This window comes from Phyllostomus discolor, chromosome 4, assembly GCF_004126475.2.
Source record: "Phyllostomus discolor isolate MPI-MPIP mPhyDis1 chromosome 4, mPhyDis1.pri.v3, whole genome shotgun sequence".
In the NCBI taxonomy this organism is placed as follows: domain Eukaryota; kingdom Metazoa; phylum Chordata; class Mammalia; order Chiroptera; family Phyllostomidae; genus Phyllostomus; species Phyllostomus discolor.
The window spans coordinates 194,487,259-194,498,021 of NC_040906.2; positions in this window are offsets into that span (position 1 = coordinate 194,487,259).

The window sequence follows — 10,763 nt, forward strand, 5'->3', positions numbered from 1 at the left end:
AATTAAATTTGAATGTCTCAGGTGGAATAGCAATTGGTTCTATTATTAAATTTAGAAATTCCTGCCCATAATAAATGAAAACATAATTTATTTTACCAGATTAATACCTTTAATATTCAGTCAGTTCAACATAGTGAGTTTTCCATTTTACCCTAAGTTAGAAAAATTAAAAAAAAAACTGTTGTATTTGGAACTGCAGGTTTTTAAGGGCCAGAGGATCTCTGTGTTGTAGCCTCTGTTTGTTGCACAAGGAAACTGCTATTTTTATAAGACCATATTTTTAAGATTCTCATCTTTTTCCATCTATAAATCTAGATTCCTATAACACGAAGAATTATCAGACATATTTTTCCTTGTTTCTGTGGTTTCCATCCTCAATCATTTTCCTGAAGGACTAACTGTATGGAAACCTCAAATGTCAATATATCCACTGGAATATATATGACTCATGACCAATAAGAGTGATTTGCCTCCAGAAAATAAATGTCAGTGATATTTTGATTTTATGAACAATATACCAGAGAGTTTTTCGGGCTATCTTCTGCTACTCTTTGAAGGTAACGGTCCCATATATTATCAGCATTTTAAATTTCACTCTCCCTGCCTTGGAATTTTCCAAGGAGTTGCATGGTCTGTAATGCATTCAAGAGCAATCTTAACTACCTTATATGTTGTTTTACCTTTCAGGTAGACAGTCACCCCCCCTCCCCCCCTCCACACACACACACACACCTCAACAAGGACCTACTGATCCTAATGCTACTCTTTACCTCTCTAGCCAGGGGGCAGCTGAACACACATACCCCTTGACTTGAGAGGAATCCCTCCTCCCAACTTCCAGGCTATGAAACAAACCCCATTGTGTTCTCTTTCTCTACACTCCCTTCAAGTAGCCTTTTGGGAAAGGCTGAAACAGTAGGTGTATCAGTTAGGACTAGGTTACACCTTGGGAACCAACGTTGCCCAAATATCCATGACTTATAACCCCCACGGTTTATAGCTCACTCATATCGCATGTCCATATTGAGTTGGCTGTGTCTCTGCTCCATATCATGTTCACTGAGTGACCTAGATGAGTAGAAGCCTTTATCTGAAATTTTGTGGGAGAAAGGAAATCAGACAATGTAGCCCTAATTTTCCTGCAAAATAATATATCTTTACACATTCACACAAACACGATTTAGAGCTTATAAATGGATTCACCACATTTTCAGGATGTGAGATCAACCTGCAAAATCAACATTAATTTAACCAAAGCAATGCAAGACTTACATACTGAAAATGATAAAATGTTATTAAAAGAAATTAAACTATATAAATGGAAAGATGTCCTATATTCAAGGATTAGAAGATCTAGTATGGTTAAGATGGCAATAGTGCCCAAAGTGATTGACAGATTTAATCCAATCTCTATCACATCTCTAACTGCCTATTTTGCAGAAATGGGCAAGCTGATTCTAAAATTTATATGAAAATGTAAGGTGTCCAAAAGAACCAAAATAATCTTGAAAAGTAAAAAAGAGATAGGGCACACGCTTTCCGATTTCAAAACTTAATACAAAGCTGCTGAAAGACAGTGTGGTGCAGGCACAGGGACACACAGCTAGACCAAGGAGTGAAATAGAACTGAAAGTCCAGAAATCGTCTCATGTATCTATTGACTCTCATGCCTTTGGTTGCATCACTAGGCCTGTGATATGCAAGCCCTTTCCATGTATCTTAGGACAAAACAACTCTGCTTCATCTACATGGCAATCATGGTCAGTCCCACAAAGCCCTTGGATATAGCTTTGCAAGAAACTTGTTATTAACCAATGTCACCTCAATTTTTTAAAAAAGAAAAAAATATGAAATTGTAGTCTTTCCACCCAAGATAAACATTTGCTTCAACAGTATATAATTTACACTCTGTTGATTCATTGTTTTTCTTGTACCCAAGAAGTTTTCAAATTTGAGAATGGATCGTACTGTGATCTTATTGAAGATGTTTTGGATGGTAAACTCAACACATAGAGCAATAACCAAGCTCATGTTTCTAATGAAGCAGCAACAGTACAATGTTCCCACTGGATCTCCATTTAATTCACCAGTTCAGCCCCTTCAAAAACCAGTGGATCATGATAGACTGATGGCAGACTACATCACAGTCTTCCCAAAATTATGACTTTTCTGCTCTTGAGCACAATAGAGTCCATAGGAACCTCAGTCGTCTGGACAGTTCTCAGAACATCACACCAAGCCACTGTGTTTGATAGCATGATAATTGGAACTGAGTTTCAAGAAGTTGCAAAACTCTAGATGTCCTGGTAAGGCGCATACATACCAGAGGCTTACAAAAAATCCTTTCACTGATTAGGGGCTGGGAACACTAACACTAAGAGTATTTAAAGATTCAGTAGCTGGGGATGCTAAGCATATCTCCTTGAGAGTGAAGGACAAGTTAGTGCACCTTTCAGTTCCTAAAACTAAGGAAGAAGCACGGGCATTAGACAGCTTCTGTGGATTTTGTAGAACATGTACTCCACTTGGGAATATTGCCTCAAACCCCTGCACTGAACAACTTGAAAGACTACCAGCTGGGATTGGATCCAGAACAAAAAAGGGGCTTGTAGCAGCTCCAGCCTGTGGTACAAATGACAATGATTTTGGGAACATACGTCCCAGCTGATCTCATCAAGCTAGAGATGCTTGAGGTAGGTAGTGATGCTGTGCGGAGCCTCTGCAAACCCTGACACATCTCTCCAATAAACGCCGACGGGAAATGATGCTTAAATATCTCAGTCTCTTTGCCTTACATACAAGAGCTATGGTGCATGTGTTTTACTGGGTCCCTTGAGTCTCCCAAATGGGATTCGGCTCTAGTTATCCACAGCGGTAACTGGCCTGAAAATGCACCTATATTCTTTGCTTCCTTCTTTATCTATTTCCCCAGATCTACTCATATTTTTCTCCCTCTTCCAAATAAACTATTTGATTGAACCATACTTGCCATTTTTTGTGGGTCAAAAATGATTCATTATTAGTAGTTTCATGTTTCAACTTAATACTTGAGCTTGAATCCTTCATTTAAGATTCCTCTTTGGGGCACGGATGCTAAGAAGATAAGTTTCACCTACTTTTTGAGTTTTATATAAATTAAACCTTACTGCATGTATTCTTTTGTAATATGTCTTTTGCTCAACATTATGTTTTTGAACACATACATATGGTAGCATGTAACTATATAAGGGTCAATTATTTTTTTATAGCATGTTTCATCTTTTGAGTGTCCTATAAATGTTACTGTTAATAGACACATGAGTTATTTTCACCAGGTCCTATTATAAACAGTAGAGCTATTAACAGCCTAGTTAATAAATGTATATATTGATGTACATTTGTATAACTTTTCTAGGGTATATGAGGTCTGTCCAGAAGATGTCCAGCCATGTAATATGAAAAATAGAGACATTTATTGAGAAAGATACAAGATTCAAGAAACACTGTACATGGGACAATGATGGCTCAGTCCCCTTCAAAGAAGGCACTTTGGAACCTCGTACAGTTCTCCCAGTTGCCATCAGCTGCCCCATCGTACTTTCCTGAATCTCATCAACAGTCTGAAATCTCTTCCTTTTCAAAGGCAATTTTAGTTTGGGGAAAAGCCAGAAGTCACAGGGTGCCAAATCTGGGCTGTAGGAGGGCTGAGTCACCTGGGTGATTTGATGTTTCATCAAAAAACTCTGCAGGAGGAGGTGGGGTTGGGTGGGTGGGTAGGGATGGGAGTAACAGATAGAAAATTATACTGCAACAACAGTTAAAATAAAAAATATTTTTAAAAAACTCTGCATGAGACATGAAGAGTGAGAGGGTGTGTTGTCATGATGAAGCTGCCAATCACCAGTTGCCCATAGCTGTGGCCTTCTGAGTCACTCAAATAATTTCTGTGGAGGGATGCTGAAGCTTAACGCAAAATTTGATGTAGATCCTCTGCTGTATTCTCAGTCATTTGGTATGCAACAGCCACACAGTACACATGCTCACTCAATGGTATCTACCACCCCCACTGACTAGTTCAGTGAAGTCATCATTGTTCACACATGCACATTCCAGTCCTCTCTCCTTGGCTACCAGGTTACACCAATGTCCTGCAAACCATTCTCGTTATATTAACAATGGCTGGACTTTTCCCGGACAGGCCTCATATACCCAGAAGTAGAATTGCTGAACACACAATATGTTCAATTCTATTTGTTTTTTAAAGAAATTTAAAATAGGAAACAATAACCTTTCCCAGGGGAACAACCCAGCGTGTACGACTTCTTACTCTCTACTTCCCACACAGCACAACTGTGAGAATTTTGATCTGTGCAGTTCTGGGTAGGAAAGAAGTCAGAGACACGTTTTTCCTTTTAGAGTATCTCCTGTATTTAAGTGTCTCTCTAAGCATTCTCTTATCTGCAACAGATAAACGAGCCAATTCCTTTAGTCATTTCTTCACAGGGGCTGTTTCCCATGCCTCTAGTTCTCTTGAACCTCCGCGGAACTGCCTCCAAATTTTTCAATTCCAGGGTGACTATGTAATTTATTGTTCAAAGCAGGTCAATTCTGAGGATAAAAAGAGGTGTTAAAATCCTTATGTTTTCGTTGGTTTATACGAGATGTAAACTAGATCCCTGCCGGCAAACCAGAATGTGCCATTACCTTTTTCGTGTCGTATTCTATGTGTGCATTCTGAACACATCAAGGAACGCTCCGGGGGACTACCTTGAAGTACGTATTATGGGAGGGGGCTGGCTACATGTTCCCACTCATAGTCCCGGTCTCAGAGACTTCATTACGAATTTGCTATGCATAACTAACAGCACATAATGATATTCCTGAACAGGAAGGGGGAAACATCGGTCTCTTAGTGGCAATGAGGTAATATTAACAGATTTGCACTGTGCCCTTTAGGGAAATTGTGACTGCTGTTTGAGCTTCAATTTAGCAATAGACACAAATCTCAATGGTAATTTCGTATTCAAAGGAGATTTAGCTGATAACTAGATTTAGCTCGTTGCTAAGTAACCATGGGGAAAAGGCAAAATAGGAAAAATTTTCCTAACTTCCTTTGTATTTATTGCCTTCAGAAAACAATTCTCTTTTCCATAGAACGTGTTGGACAATTTATGCTTGGAAAACTGAAAGTGTGAAATTTTTCTACAAGCAGAAATATGCAGGACAAAATTATTTTAAACGTAAAGAAATTTCACAGGGTTAGTATTTGTTTATAGGAAACAGTCTATAATACATCTCATTGTTTAAATAAGCAAAATGCCTGGATAAAAAAGCAAAGATTTTTGGGGAAAAGTCTAACTGCCTCAGAAATACTTTGATTTTCTCAAATAGTTGGTAATAATAATAGAAGAGCCCATTTAATAGTGGTGTCACTGAGTTTCAAACTTTGGTTATATTATGTAATAAAACCCCCTTAAATTTGATAACTAGAAATTATAATTTTATTTACTGGTTAACCTACTGAAGTTCAAGTGGTTAATTCTTTCTATGTTCCAAGTCAGTAAGCAGTTGAACCGATATTTGAACTCAAGACTATTTGATTCAAAAGCCCTTATACTTTTGAATAAAATAGAGAAAAAAACCCTCATGGACACTGACAATGGTGTAGTGATTACTGGGAGGAGAGAGTTATGGGGAGGTGAAGGAGGGTGTAGGGGGAATAAACAGTGATGGAAGGAGACCTGACTTGGGGTGGTGAACACACAATACAGTGTACAGATGAAGTGTTGTGGAAGCGTGCACCTGAAACCTGTATAATTTTGTTAGCCAGTGTCACCCAATAAGTTCAATGAAAAGAAAGAAAGAAAAGACTTCAATTTTATTTGCTACCTCATAAAAATACTACAGTTTAAAATACTATAGTTTAAATGACATTAAATGAATCAAGACAGCAAATACAGCACTGAGATTTGGGAATATTAGGTTATCAAAACAATTCAAAAGGATGTGAGAGATTTGGGGGCCCACTTTAAAAAATAGAAGCTATATTTTCCTTGAAAATATATGACTAAACTGAAATTTTTTTAATTATTAATATTTCAGCACCCAAGAAGTTGACTTAATCTAAGAAGTAGAAAAAAATAAACACTATTTAAAAATAAATATCACATTTCACATTTTTGGGAAGTCAATTTAAACAATATTAATTTAGAAAAAAATATGTATCAGTTAGTATGATAATGTGGATGATCAAGTAGGAGGAATTTAACTCCCAAACCCACAGAAATAAGGTTTTTTTTTTCCTGGTTGCCTCTCCAACCCAGTAATTGCTGTAAAATGAAGTTCATTTTGGTGGATGAATATCTAGCTCATTTTGCATGAGTTTGATATTATTCTGAAGCAGAAAACTTGAAATCATTGAAATAATGCTCCGGTGAACCTAACCTTTTCAAGATACATTGAAAGTAAACATTTTACAAATTCTTTGTCATCATTCTTCTCATTGCCCATCATGCATAGGAATTTTTTTCTTTTCCATTTTTTCATTTCTGTTTAATTTTCATAAGCTAATCACCATTTTCTCTGATCTTCATATTCTCTGTCCTACCTTCGTTAAAAATCTTTCTGAGTTTTGAACTCCTACAAATTCTTGTGAAATGGTTGAACCATGTTAGCTATTTTTCTTCCTTTACAGCATATTAAAAATATTTCTTTACTGGGGAAAAAAAGGTAATGCTATAAAGATCCATATTTGTTGAAATTTAGCTTTGCTCAAAATAAATACAAAATTAATTACTGTGGTATAAAGAAAAATTTTTTCCATAGTGATTTCATATATAAGTTCCCAAATGTAATACAAGCCACATCTTTTGGGGACAATATTAAAAACATCAAGAAAAATTTCCTAGTGACTCTTGATATGATTCTGTTATTGCTAGCAAAGTTAAAGATAAATAGGAAACCGGACAATATGACTTGGTATCAAAATCAAGAATGACAGATTTCTGAGAAACTTATATCACTTTTAAAAAGAGATGCCAGGCAGCATTTTTTTTTATTTCTGAAAACTGCAACATAATAAAGTAAACTTAATTGTATAGTTCTGCAAGAGGAATATTATTTCAATGCCTGGTCAGTGAAGATTTGATTTGGAATGACTGTTTAATTTAGTTACATTATAATATCATAAGGTCTGGGATTGACATATCTTGAGTAGAATTAATGAGGGTTTTTTCTTTTTGACAGTAAAATGGCAAAACAGTGCTCTGCTTAGTATGTGTGTGTGGTGATCAATAATAATAGAAGAAAAGTAAACCAAAGATAACAAACCACGATCTTTCATGTACTTTGGCTGTGTGAGAGTGAGCGTGTGTGTGTGTGTAAGGGCACAAATAGGCCTGAGGATAGAGGGGAGACATCACTCCAGTTGCAGGAGAAAGCAGAGATGAACAGCCCCAGGTCAGAAGGATGTGGTTAGGTAGGGTGGCTACTAGATCGCCCCAGAGGAAAAGATGACAAGAGGGTATTTCATGTTTGAACTAAAAGGTTGTTAAGTGTGGGTTTAAAAGTATTCACTAAGCACCCACCAGGTACAGATCACCAATCAATATTCATCAGATATGCAGAGGTTTTAATCACAGTTACCACCTATAATTAGTCCAAACCCTGCTTCTGTTTCTCAGGTGTTCACAGAAAAAGGAAAGGACCCCTCGAGATCGGGGCTCAGCCAACTGGTCCACCTGCCTGTTTCTGTGCATAAAGTCTGTTGGAATGCGGGTGGTTCCCTTGTCTGTGTAGCATCTGTGGCTGCTTCCAACTGCCACAGCAGAGCTGAGCAGGTGCGACAGAAACCCAGGGCCCTCCAAGGCTGAGACCCTGACATCTTACCCTTTGGGACAAAGTTCGCTTATCACTACTTTAGACCAGGGCTTCTCAACCTCCGCACCTCTGACATTTTGAGCCACTTCATTCTTTATTTTGTGGGGTTGTCCTGTGCATTGTAGCATGTTTACCAGCACCAGAGGCCTCTGCCCACTAGATACCAGTTATACTCCTGTAGTTGTGTGGACCAGTGCATCTCCAGTTGTCACCAAAGGTCCCCTGGGGGAATGACACAAATTGCTCTTTCATGCCAACCTACATAGCAGCATATGAAGAAGTGAACTTGAACAAATTTTTATTGAATGTATACAGATAATCATAAAGAAACTTCTATGAGCTCTCGCCTCTACCTCTACCCAACAAAACACATGCAGACTGGTACACTCTGCCCTCCCTCTCTCATATGGGGTGTCAGCCCTGCTCTACAGGCCAGCTCCCCCTCTCTGCAGACCTCACCTCCTCTCGTCTACCCAAGGTCATCACTGCAACCAGTCCCCCCCACCCCGTCTCCATGGCATCACCAGTTTTCTTGCTTTACTGGGCCTCTTGTGCTACCATTTCTCTTATCTCACAATAACTTAAACCTCTTTCTTCCTTACATCTCCTCTTTATCATTCACATCCCTTTGATACCATTTACGGCATATCTTCTGAAGAGACCTGCAGATTCAAGACTTACGATGAATCCCGAACGAGTAAACTGAGAAATCTGTACCTAGATCTGGAACCATGAAAACAAAGAGCACCAAGGAGTTCATCTGAGAAGCAGACAGAGAACAAAGAAGGTGATCCACAAAGGAAAGGTAACTGGACCGACAGCTGGCGTCTTGCAGAAAAAGGAAAGCCAGAAGATGGCTGAGAATCACCGAAGTCCTTTGGGCAGGACTCCTGACCACGAGGCCTCTTGCTGGAGAAGTCTCGGCTCTCGTGCTGTTGATGCAGCTGCGACATCTTTAAAACAGGGACGGTGACAGCAGCACTGGTCCTGCTTACCTCACTGGGCAGTGAATAGACAGTAATTCCCTTCTCAGTGTCGTAAGGCTGATTTTGTTCTTTGTTCATCTTGAATTCCTAACCACAAAATCACTTTTGGCTTCATGATAAGTGTGTATGACATTACATAAATGTGGTCATATAGTTGCTCATCGTTTTTTTGTTATCACTTTGATCGTTTAGTATCAAACCAAAAATTCATTGAATAAACCAAAATGTCATAGCTAGTAAATTATACTGTTCTTTGTACAATCTGTAAATTGTGAACAATTTTATTTTTTACTTAAACATATAAGTGGTAAAATCTTTGGATTTATTACTACTAAACCAGTGGTTGTTTGTAATCAATATCTGTGACAATTCTAGACGAGCAAACAGGCTGATGACACATAGCTGAATACGTTTTAGAAAATAAAATTAATTAGCAACTGTCAGTTGTCAGAAGCTAGCAATGTGGTTGTAGTGTAAACTGCTTGATAAGTCTAAAAATCTTTGATGCTCAACAGCTATCTGTACCTCTAAGTAAATATTTAAATAAGTACTTACTTTTATATTACATATGCAGGAAGATAAAATTTTTTCCATTTTCCTCAAACTTTTTCATTTAATGGCATGCACGCACACACACACACTCATTCCATGCCAGACTAGAATATTCAAAGAAGAATCTCAGATGCCAGCAGAGCAGAGAAAGGAGTCAGATTATGCTATGAAAAGCAGTCTACTAGTAAGAAAAAGGTTCATCTGTCTCATGAATGTCTCTTGTCAAGAACGGAAGGAAGTGAAGCATCCCCCGAACTAGATTCCATCGAAGGGGCAACTCACTGGGAACAGGGCTGGGGCAGCCTCAGCATCTGAGTTGCTAACAGTTGATCAAGGTCAACATCCTTGTAGATAGAAGGCAGTGCTTTTGAAAAAGATGAGGAAAGCCTTGTCCACGCTCAACTGTGGAGACCGTCCAGGAGAGGTTAAGTGGAAGACAATTAGGCCAATCACTGTGGAGTTTAAAAGAAGTTTAGATTTTTTTGAAATTATATTTTATTGATTATGCTATTATAGTTGTCCTAGTTTTTTCCCCTTCACCCCCTCCACCCAGCATCCCCTTTCCCTTAGACAATACCCCCTCCCCGCATTGTTTAGGTCCACAGGTCATATGTAAAGTTCTGTGGCTACTCCATTTCCTATAATTCCCATGGCTATTCTGTACCCGCCTGTCTGTACTTCTCCATCCCCTCACCTCTTCACCCATTCCCCCACAGCCCCCTCCCATCTGGCGACCATCAAAACGTTCTCTGTGTCCATGATTCTGTCTCTGTTCTTCTTGTTTGCTGAGTTGGTTTTTTTACGTTCAGTTGTTGGATATGTATTTACTGCCATTTTATCATTCATAGTTTTGATCTTCGTTTTCTTAGACAAATCCCTTTAACATTTCATATAATAATAACTTGGTGATGATGAATCCCTTTAGGTTTTGTTTGTTATCATTGTTGTTGTTGTTTTTGTCTGGGAAGCTCTTTATCTGCCCTTTGATCCTAGATGATCCTAGGTAGAGTAATCTTGGCTGTAGGCCCCTGTTTTTCATGACTTTGAATACTCCTTTCCAGCCCCTTCTTGCCTGCAAAGTATCTTTTGAGAACTCAGCTGATAGCCTTATGAGCACTCCTTTGCAGGTAACTTTCTCCTTTTCTCTTGCTGCTTTTAAGATTCCCTCTTTATCTTTAACCTTTGGCATTTTAATTATGACGTGTCTTGGAGTGGGCCTCTTTGCATCCATCTTGTTTGGGACTCTCTGTGCTTCCCAGATTCGAGTGTCTACTTCCTTCACCAAATTAAAGACGTTTTCCTTCATTATTTTTTCAAATGATTTCCAATTTCTTGCTCTTTCTCTTCTCCTTCGAGAGTAGTTTGTTT